This window comes from Camellia sinensis, chromosome 12, assembly GCF_055761805.1.
Source record: "Camellia sinensis isolate YWXY chromosome 12, ASM5576180v1, whole genome shotgun sequence".
NCBI classification, from domain to species: Eukaryota; Viridiplantae; Streptophyta; class Magnoliopsida; order Ericales; family Theaceae; genus Camellia; species Camellia sinensis.
In genome coordinates this window covers 77,187,735-77,199,619 of record NC_138972.1, presented here as the reverse complement: position 1 = coordinate 77,199,619, position 11,885 = coordinate 77,187,735, and positions in this window count along the sequence as shown.

Here is an 11,885-nt window from a genome sequence, read left to right as displayed (position 1 = left end):
GGTTGAATCTGAGGATACTTTACCTATTTCCAAGCTGGCTAAGAGTGACAAATCTCAACCCTCTACTGGGAAGAGGCGTTCTGAAACCCAGCCATCAGAATCTCAAAAATCAAAGAAGCCGAGGTCATTCTCTGCAACGACCTCGGGGTCCAAAATACCAGACGTCCCTTGGGCGCCTGAAATTACTCTAGAAGATAAGCCTGTTATGGCTAGTGATAGCGCCGATGACATCAATGTCGGCGTCGCCTTCAGTACTGCTCTACTTCTTCCAAGTGATCTTGACAGGAATGCCAAGATGAGCGAGTATGAGAACTATGCTTTCATGATTCAACGTTCTGTTCAAGTAAGTGTCTTCACTTGGTAACTTGTCTTTCTTTCTCCTTTTCATACTTGTAAAATTTTTCAAATAACTTTTGCCTTGTGTTTTTTCAGGCCATTCAGCATGCCCATTCTCTCTCCATGCAAGCCTTTGAAAATCGGGAGAAATTGGTCGACATGAAGAGGGAGTTTTTTGCCCTTCAAAAGGCCAATAAAAACCTTCAATCAAAAATGAAGAAGTTGGAGGATCAGGCTGAGGCTGCTATCAAAGCTCAGACTGAGGTCGAAGAGAAGGCCGATTCTGTCGAGGCCATAAGGAAGGTTGCTGAGTCCTAGAGAAAAGAGATCGAGGAGAAAATGGCCCAGGCCGAAAATGAGCTTCAGGAGGCCCTGGCCACCAAAGACGCCAAAATCAAATAAGTGATGAAAAGCCGTACACTCAAGGCATGGCCGACGTTACTAAGGCTTATGAACTTCAAGTGAAGCAGGCATGCAACAAGGGTTTCACCTTTGGTTGGATGTCTCTTCTGAAAAAACTCAATGTCCCTGATGATTCGCCTCTGAAGAATGCCGATGATATTCCTCTTCCATTCCTTCCCCTCCTCCACCAGCTCAGTCCGATGAAGATTCAGAATCTGAAGATGAGAAAGAGGATGATGCCTTGGTGAGAAAAGCAAAGGAGGCTACTGCATCCAAGTCCCCTCCTCAAAATGAACAAGTCTTAGACTTAACTTAAGACGAGGAGGTTGAGGAGGTTCCCAAGGATGTGATTCCTCCAAAGGTATCATCGGATTCACTTCTTGCTGATAAGAGTATTGATGAGACCCTTGCCCAAATTGATGTCGAGATCGCGACGAAGAAGGCGGCCGAGGTATCTTCTCAGCAGTCCTCTAACGTCCAAACCCAGCTTGCTGCTGATGTTGGGGAATCTTAGTTTTGATGTCATGTCTTTTCTTTTCTTGTCTTTTGTACTCTTGTACTTCTTTGTTTCTTTAGACGATGTAAGTTTTGCAACTGGCCGATATGTCTTTTTGTGAATGCTAACTCAACTTTCTTTTTCTGAATGCTTGTAGCTTTGTCTTCTTCTAACTGCTCTTGCATGATTTTATACTTAGAATATTTTGCATGTCTTATGTACTCTTCATTCTTTGTGCAATCTTCTCGGGGTGGCACACCTCGGTTATGCCACCTGACGATTTACCTCGGCAAGTACTTGTCCTGTAAATTGTTTACAAATTTCAATAAGGATTAACATATACTGTTTTAATTTCTATTTTGTAAACTTTTCTTAAGTTATAACAAGTGCCAAACAATGATTTTGGTTTAGTTTCAACTTGTAAATTGCTACAAATTTTAACAAGCGTTAAGCATTACTTCGGTTTAACTTCAACTTGTAAATTGCTACAAATTTCAACAAGTGAAGATAAACAATAATCTCGGCTTAACTTCAACTTGTAAATTGCTATAAATTTCAACAAGCGTTAAGCATTACTTCGGTTTAACTTCAACTTGTAAATTGCTACAAATTTCAACAAGTGAAGATAAACAATAATCTTGGCTTAACTTCAACTTGTAAATTGCTACAAATTTCAACAAGTGAAGATAAACAATTGTAACAGTACAGCCCTTTCGGGGTGATAAACGCTGTCTTCTCCTCATCTGGGGGGTACATGGCTATCTGGTGGTATCCCCTGTAAGCATCTAGGAAGCTCATCCTTCTATGTCCAGATGTGGCGTCTACCAACTGGTCAATCTTGGGTAGAGGAAAGCTGTCCTTGGGACAAGCTTTGTTCAAGCTTGTAAAATCTACGCAGACCCTCCAATTACCATTCTTTTTCTTTACTACCACAGTGTTTGATAGCCATGTTGGATAATTGACTTCTCTGATGGCCCTGGCCTCCAGAAGTCTGTCTACTTCCTCCTTTACTGCTTCAACGTGCATCAACGTCGGTCTTCTGGCTGGTTGTATTACGGGTTTGGCTGTCCTGTCAACGTTCAATTTGTGGCATGTGACCTCGGGGTCAATGCCAGGCATTTCATAGGGCGTCCAAACGAACACCTCTATGTTTGCTCTCAGAAAAGTTTCCAGTTCTCTTTCTTCTTCTTCGGCTAAGCCCGAGCCGACAAGAAAGAAGCGTTCTTCATCATCCTCCTGGACGAGGACTTTCTTCAGTGCTTCTTCACTCTTCTTGGCTGGCTCCTTGCCGACATCCTCTAGGACCTTCATGTTCTCGTCTTTAATCTCTGCCTTCTCCGGTTCTCGAATGTTGCAGGTGGATTTCATTGCTGCCATGGAGCAATTCTTTGCCTGCAATTGATCTCCTCTGACTTCTTCAATCGCATGCTCTGTTGGGAACCGTAGTTGATGCAACGTTGAGGGAACTGCCCCCATTGCATGCAACCATGGCCTTCCCAAGATGATGTTATATGGCGAGGGTGTGTCAATCACCATGAATTCTGTCTTGATCTTCTTAGTGCCGGCTTGTACTTCTAAGCTTGTTGCGCCCAGTGGCCATGTCGGCGTTCCATTGAAGCTGACTATCGGGCCATTGGATTGCTCCAAGTCATCATGATGAAGGCCCAGCTCTTTGTAACATCTAACATACATGATGTCGCAAGAGCTGCCTTGATCAATCAGGATGCGTTTCACTTGGCACTCTCCAAATTGGAGGGATACTACCAAGGCATCATTATGTGAATGCTGGACCATCTCTAGGTCGGCTTCAGTAAAGGCCACCGTCGGTCCCTGGCATTCTTCAAGCCGAGGTCTTTTATGTCCGGCCTGGTTCACGTGCTGTAGGTGTTTTACCTTCTGGGTCTCCCTTCGTATGTCGTTTTCGTTCACCTTTGAGTGAATTACATTAACCACCCGTGGTCCTCCTACCTGTGGTTGCTGTGTTGGGGAAGGCGGAGCTACTAGTGCTTGAGGCAATCTTGCCTGTTCTTCCCGTGTCCTGGCCTCATCGACAAGGTCCCTCAGATGGCCTTGCCTTACCAAGTCTTCTAAGTGTGCTTTTAGGGCTCTGCAACCCTGAGTTGGGTGCCCTTCTTCATTGTGGTAAGCATAACGCCTACCAACGTTTCTTTTCATAAATTTCCCTGGTGCTCTTGTCGGTGCTCTGAAATAGGGTTGGTTTCGTATTTGATCCAGGAATTTGTGGACCGGGATTCGGAACACAGTCGTCACTGCCTGTTTAGCCCTCAATTCCGTTTCTTGTTTGATCGATCCATTGTTACCTCGGCTTCGCTTCGGCGAGCCGTTTCCTTTCTCCTGCTTTGTCTCTTTGTTTCCCGACGTATCCTCCTCGGCTCTGGCATACTTCTCGATTCTCGCCATGAGTTCTTCCATACTTTTTGGCAATGTCTTTGCCAAAGACTTCCGTAGTGGGCAGTCATCTTTCAGGCCATTCTTGAAAGACACGACCGCCACTTCTTGATTTTATTCGGGTATTCGATTGAACACCTCGTAGTACCTTTTTGCGTAGGCCCTAAGGCCTTCATCCTTGGTGATTTTTAAAGTCATCAGTGTGTCGACCCTCAAGGGCTGTAGTTTGTTCGTCACAAACCTGGCCACAAACATCTTGACCAGGCTTTCCCAAGTCTTTACGCTTCCCTTCGGTAGTTTATGGAACCAATCTGATGCAATCTCCCCAAAAGATGAGGGGAATACTTCGCAGAGTAACGGCTTATTCCCACTATATAATGCCATTGAATTTAGGTATAGTCTAACGTGAAAGTTGGGATCTAACTTACCATCATATATTTGGAACCTCGGCATACTGAATCTCTTTGGTGCTTCAAATTTGTCAAGTTCCACCGAGAATGGTGTCCTCAGCTTAACCGGGGAAGTTACCTCGGCTTCAGCATTCTATTGCTTCCTCTTGAGGTAATCTCTCAAGTCTTCTTTACTCCTCCCTAGAGCTCGGCTATCTTTGGACTTCAATCTTTTCGGCACACTACTTTCGGCCTCGTGGTGGGCCCGTTTTGATCTTTCTCCATGGGTTGTATCAAAGCAGAGCGCCTGCCCTTGAGCATGCCGATGTTCTTTGGGCTCTGGGTCCTTTGTGTGATACATCCTTCGGGACTCCTCTCGTCTCGGCTCCTCTCGTTCGACTTTCCTAGAAGGTCGGTGAGAGTGCCTTCCGCTCCTGGTGTGTTGAGGGGCTTCGGGGATTGTTTTTCTTCCTCTCTTCTGGGTATTAGTTGCTGGAATCGGTGTGTCCTGCAGCGGGTACGGTGGCTGCATGACATTGTTTTGCATCATGAAGTTGCCGACCGACTGCAGGTCTGCCAACTTGTTTACCAATTCTTTTACTTCTTTATCCCTCCGCAGGCACCTATCCCTCCATACTTTGAGGTTATCTTCGTTATAGTACTTGCTTTGGTCTGTCTTCTTCGAAGTGTCGCCCTCCTAGCCGACGTCTTTCTCTCCGTGGCCCTCGTCACGAGTTTCTGCATTGTGGTTGTCTCCTTCGATATCAAAGTCGATAGGTCTGCCACTCCCAGCAGGAGTGTCGTCCCCAATCTTTTCCTTCTGTCTGTTACTGGCCATCTATTCTTCTAATTTCCCACAGACGGCGCCAAATTGTGTGAGTGATTTTCTGATCACACTGCCCGTTTAGTAATCAGCTAGAGAGCACCGGCAAAATAGATGGCTTCAGCTAACCTGTAACAGAAAGAGAAGGCTTCGGCGGTGGTTCATCCACCCGGGGGCACTCCGACGATCAAGTCAGTATATCTCTCAAAGATAAATCAAGTGCTAAACTTACAAGCTTGAGTATCAAAAGCATACCTTAGACCCATGTGGGTGCCTCTCTTTTATAGCCAACATAAATCTAGTCCCAATGGAAGCCTAACTTCTATAGACTCAGGATTACTGCTAATCTTGGACTCCCAGTAAGATTAGGATAAATTGAAGTCTTCTCTCATTTTAGGACTCTTGCCCCTCATCCGCTTATCTCGGATTCCGATATCTTCAGAGGAAACCTCGGCCTAATCGAGATTAACTCGGCACAACGATCAGGACACGTGGTACCTCGGCTGACACGTCAGCGTCACCTTGCCACGTGTTGGTACTCAGAAAATATATCCCCACACATATAATATTATAAGTGTTGGTGAATGTTCATTATTATCATTTTAGTTTAAGGTATAACTATCATTAAAATAATATTTATTAAAATCTAGGGAAAATTATTTATAAGTCCTATTAGGGAGATTTATGCTACATATGGTCCTACTAAAAAACTTCTGTTCCCATAAGTCTTGTGGAAAGTTTGTTGACACATTTACCCTCAATATTAGTTGTTAATATTATAAATAATAGTAAAGGCATATATAAGAAATTGAATGTTACCATAGATCATATCTATATAAACGTAACGTAACGTGACACCTACGTAACGTGACACCCACATAAACATAACGTGACACCTATGATCAATGGCAATATTCAATTTCCTATATAGGAAATTGAATATTACCATAGATCATATCTACATAAACGTAACATGACACCTATGATCTATGGTAACATTCAATTTCCTATAGATCATATTTATATGAAACGTAACGTGACATCAATATAAACCAGCAATATTTTCATATTCAATTTAAAAAAATAAAAACTCATTAAGTTTGCAAAACGTAACGTGACACGTTACGTTATGTTACGTTACGTTTATGTAGGTGTCACGTTACGTTTACGTAGGTGTCATGTTACGTATAGGTGTCACGTTACGTTTATATATGTGTCACGTTACGTTATGTTTATGTAAGTGTCACGTTACGTAACGTTTATGTAGGTGTCACGTTACGTTACGTTTATGTAAGAGTTACATCACGTTACGTTTATGTAGGATCTTGTGAAATACATTCCTATCTAAATAGGATTTGAGACTCTGTAAGAAATTATACAAGACTTAGCCTAGTATAAATATCTGAAAAAGGACTTACAAAAAAATCTCCCATAAACCTATGCATTGAAATAACTAAATATGTGGAAATAGAATTTCCCTAACGTTAGCTTCAACAATCTCACGTATGTATGAAATTCTACAATGTGTTAGGTTGTCCCAAAATTGGGCTAACTAAAATTAGTTCATTCATAAATTAAAAGTTTTATGTGATTTGCTATAAAAAGAAAATATCTCCAAAAACCTGTAAAATTATTATTCTCTTTAAAATTTAAACTTTTTAATATTTTTTTAAAGATAAAGTTAATGTTAAAGAGATTAAAAATATATCATGTTAAGTGTCAACACTAATTTTTGATTACGTAATTTATAAATTATCATATTTTTAATTATTTAATTCTAAATGAAATAACCCAATTTGCACAACCAAAAATAATTTCTTTATTAAGTAAAAAAAAATGAGCATTCATTAAGTCACTAAAGAAAGAAAGGAACAAAAATAATTTCTTTATTAATAAGGAACAAAAATAATTTCTTTATTAATTTAATTAGGAAGAATGAAAAACATTTCTTTAATTTTAGAGGGTATTTGGAATGATTTAAATAAATATAATTTTTAAAATTCTATAAAAAGATATGTAAAAAAGTGAAAGATGATATGACAAAAAAAAAAAGATAAAAAAGTCTGTCAATATAAGATATGCCAAATAGTACCTTAATCTATTGAAATCAGTTTATTCAACAAATCAAAAAGTTAACATTATTTTGTGATTTTTATTAGTCAAAAAAAATTATTTCAAAAAATACTTACTATTTTTTGTCCTTTCAGTCCTCAAATTCAATAGCATTTTAATATATATATATATATATATATATATATTCTCAATAATCATTAATCAAGCGTAGATGCTTTCTTTGTCAAATTTACAAAAATTGAGATAAAAAAAAAATTGTCAAAATGTTGTCCCATTTTGACAAGATAATTTTGGTCAAAAATAGTGGGTCAAAATATATTTTTTAAATGACAAATTGTTTTGGACCAAGTATAAATAAGATTTTATTCCCATACTTTATTAATAGCTGAACAAAATTATTTATAAAAAAAAAAAGGGAAAAAAGGGAGAAATTTAAGGGCGATTTATTAAAAAATTATTTTTTAATTACTTATATCTCAATTAGTGCATATCTATTTTTGTATTCTAATAAGTCCTATTATTTAAATATTTGATTCACCAAATCCTAATTCTCATATTTAAGATATTTTATGGACAATTTTACTTTTACAAATATTTTTTGAACAGTTAGCAACTTGGTAATGTGAGCATTTATATTTTACAGTGTGAATATTCACATTGACAGTGTGAATGTTCACATCACGGAATATTCACATTGTCAATGTGAATATTATTATTGAGGTATTTTAATAACAGGCAAATTACAAGCACCCCCCTCGAGATTTGGTGAAAATACAGATTCCCCTGAGGTTTGAGAAATTACATCCCGCCCCATGAGGTTTATGTTTTCATAACAAATTACCTCCTGAGGTTTATATTTTCATACAGATTCCCCCCTAATTTATTATGCAAATTTGACTCTCAAGGGGCGGGATGTAATTTCTCAAACTTCAGAGGGAAATTTGTATTTTCACCAAACCTTGAGAGAGTGTTTGTAATTTGCCCAAAAAATTAAAAACGCTTATCATTTCTATATAATTTTATCTTTTGGGAGGCCAAAACTAAATTTTAAAAATATTTTTTTGATGATTATTTTTATCAAATTAATTTCTATTTTTTTAAAAAAAATCTAAAATTTTGTTCACAGAAACAAACCAAACAAGGCCTTACAGTAGTTTCTTGAATACAACTACACAAATTTGGGGATCTTGTTGTGAACTCTCATGCGGCCTCTTGTCGGACTTTAAAGAAAAATGCTTGGGAGCACTAATTAGTGCTCCCACTAATTAGGTGGCAGTGGGTTCCGCCATTAATGATGTGATGTTTTGGTCTTGAAGTTGTATTTTTTTTTTTTTTTTACTTTTTTAATGTATTAGTGCTATTAGTGGTGATGTTTTTAGTGGGATGAATCATTGTTGGGACTTTAAACTATTTATATTGTATAGTTGGTCGTTTAGATTATTCATAAAAAAAAAATTTAAATTAATCAGATATTTATAATCACATAATAATATTACATTTATTTAAAAAAAAAAATGCATAATTTTGATAATAGACTATCTATTTTTTAAGTCTTAATGATGTAGTTATAAATGTCTAATTAACTTGATTTTTTTTTATTTTTTATTTTTTATTTTTTTATGAGCACTCACCCTATATAATATAAATGATTGAAATTGATATTAGCCCCACAAATGGTGACAGCAAGCTGCATCCCTAATTCCCAACTATACTAGTATTTGAAAAAAAAAACAAAAACAAAAACAAAAAATCTTTCCTACACATATGTATTCTAAATAGTTTTACCAAACTCAACCTATGTTATATTTTATGTGAGGAAGTTTGTTAACGTAATTAAATTTGAGGCACTTATTCATAAATCGTTTTTTATTTACTTATATTTCGTTTAATTTAAATAATTTTAAAAAAATTTATGAATAGCATATTCTTTCACCAAATTAATTCTTTATATTTTAGAAAAAAAAAGCTGAAATAAATTTCTAAAAATCAAATCAAATCAAATATGGCCTAAATATTTTTTTGAGTTTTCCAGAAAGTCATGTCGACTAGAAAAGTCAAAAATTAAATAATCAATAAGGTCAGAATATATTTTATCAAATTGTATTTATCACCTTATGTGTCAAAACATTTATATTGGATAAATGTGTCTTGCTTACCACTCATACTTGTTACCAATACAATATTATGTTCTCATAAAAGAATAAACGTAATATCATAAAAAAATATATATGATCATCTTAGCATTATTGTGAGAGAATTGGCCACGTTGTCAAATTTGTTATTGCTTTCATTACTAATTTTTTTCCAAAGTTATATTACTTTCATTACTTACAAGTTTGTCATGACATTTAGCTAAACCAAGATTTGAAAATTTCACACAGGGCAATTGTGTGCGACATATTATAAGTAATTATTGTATACATATTATTTTAACATTATTTTATTTTATTTTATTTTTTAAATTTGTGCTGTAGCCAGTGCAACAAACCATTCATAAAAAACCCACTTGGTGCACTAATAAACTTAAAAGAGTGTACGTAACCAAATTTTTTTTATCTACCCAAAAAAAAAAAACTTAAAAGAGAGTTTTAATAAAATAAAAAAAAAGGCTTGACATATGGATTTTTATTATTATATTTTTGGGTGAATTATACCAACGGTTTTTATAGTTTGGGATTTGTATCACTTTGGTCCATAACTTTTCAATTGTGACACATTTGACCATGAATTTTGAATCTTGTTCTAAATAAGGACAATTGAAGATACTATTAGATTTTTCAAGGGTAAATTCATCAATTTGATAAAATATAAATTAATTTGATAAAAATAAATGTCAAAAAATTATTTTTGAATTTTTTAAAATTATTTCTACCTACTAAAGATAAAATTATATAAAATTGATAAATCTTTTAGACATTTATTTTTTTTTACCAAATTAATTTTTATTATATATTTGGATGATGATCATGTAAAATTAATTTTTAAAATTAATTATGTAATTTTTATTATCAATTTTACATAATTTTATCTTTGGTGGGTAGAAATAATTTTTAAAAAATTTTAAATATTTTTTTGACATTTATTTTGTCAAATTAGTATTTATTTTACCAAATTGACGATTTTGTCCTTAAAATTAAGCAATAGTATGTTCAATTGTCCTTATTTGAAATAAAATTTAAAATTCAGAGTCAAATGTATCAAAATTGAAAAGTCAGGAACTAAAGTAATACGAATCCCAAACTATAGAGACTATTACTGTAATTTGCCCTATATTTTTTTACATTAGAGTTTGTGGCCTGGTGTGGTGTGAGTCTTTTCTATATTTGAATTAGGGGTGCTCGCAGTTCGGTTGCAGCCTAGGAACCTCCAATCTGTCATTCGTCCAAAACTAGGCGGATTGAAAAAAATCAATCCACAATCATCTGCCGAATTGACGGATACGGATTGAACGAATTAGCAGATTGGAGAATGGATGCGAATTGTTTTGACGGTTTATATTTTACAAATTTTCAATATAATAAAACCTATCGATATAATTTTATTTTATTTTTTGAATACCAATCTAATCTGTCTTATTAATAATGACTACAAATATAGATAAAAATCCTCCAACAAACCTCTATCTTAACGATGACTGCAAAAAGTCAAAAGAGATTATTGGGCAGTTATTTGAGACCTCTATCTTAACAATGACTGCAAAAAGTCAAAAGAGATTATTGCGCAGTTATTTGAGAGAAATTGTCCAAATTCCAAAAAGTAGAGAGTATATACATACATACCTAGGTGTGTATATATATATATATATATATCTATATTTGTGTATAGGCTAAAAAAGAAAAATAAATAAATAAAAAGTAATCAAATAGTAGGTGAATATTTCAAAAATAGAATTTGGTTAGGATGCCCGAGGTTCAGTTGCGGTTTGTAATCCGTCCAAAATTAGGCGAATTAGAGAAAATTAATCTGTATCTGTCCGCTTGTCATTACGTATCACAATAAATATTTTTTTTGACATTTATTTTTATCAAATTAGTTTATATTTTATCAAATTGACGATTTTGCCATTGAAATTAAGCAATGGTATATTCAATTGTCTTTATTTGAAATAAAATTTAAAATTCATAGTCAAATGAGTCAAAATTGAAAAGTCAGGGACTAAAGTGACACGAACCCCAAACTATAGAGACTATTAGTGTAATTTGCCCTATATTTTTTTACATTAGAGTTCGTGGCCTGGTGTGGTGTGAGTCTTTTCTATATTTGAATTAGGGGTGCTCGCAATTCGGTTGCAGCCTAGGAACCTCAAATCCGTCATTCGTCCAAAACTAAGCGGATTGAAAAAAATCAATCCGCAATCATCTGCCGAATTAACGGATGCGGATTGAACGAATTAGCAGATTGGAGAATGGATGCGAATTGTTTTGGTGGTTTACATTTTACAAATTTTCAAAATAATAAAACCTATCGATATAATTTTATTTTATTTTTTGAATACCAATCCAATCTGTCTTATTAATAATGACTACAAATATAGATAATAATCCTCCAACAAACCTCTATCTTAACAATGTCTGCAAAAAGTCAAAAGAGATTACTGGGCAGTTATTTGAGAGAAATTGTCCAAATTCCAAAATGCAGCGAATCATTTTGGTTTGATCGATTTGACAGATCAATATATCCGCTAAGTACCTTAATTTGAACGGATATAAATTATTTGCCTTTTTATTTTGTAATGATGATCGTATTGTAATTTTCATCACAATAAAGTACAGAAGGAGAGAATATAATCCAATGACCAAAATTTAAAATAAAATAGAATAAAATAATATTAAAAATAATGTTTTTTTTAATTTCTTTTAAACTATACATTCCAAAACTATAACTACGACGTTTTGTTTAACTTCAAACTTGAACGTTGAATAATCACAATAAAATTATTGCTATATGCTGAGAATCT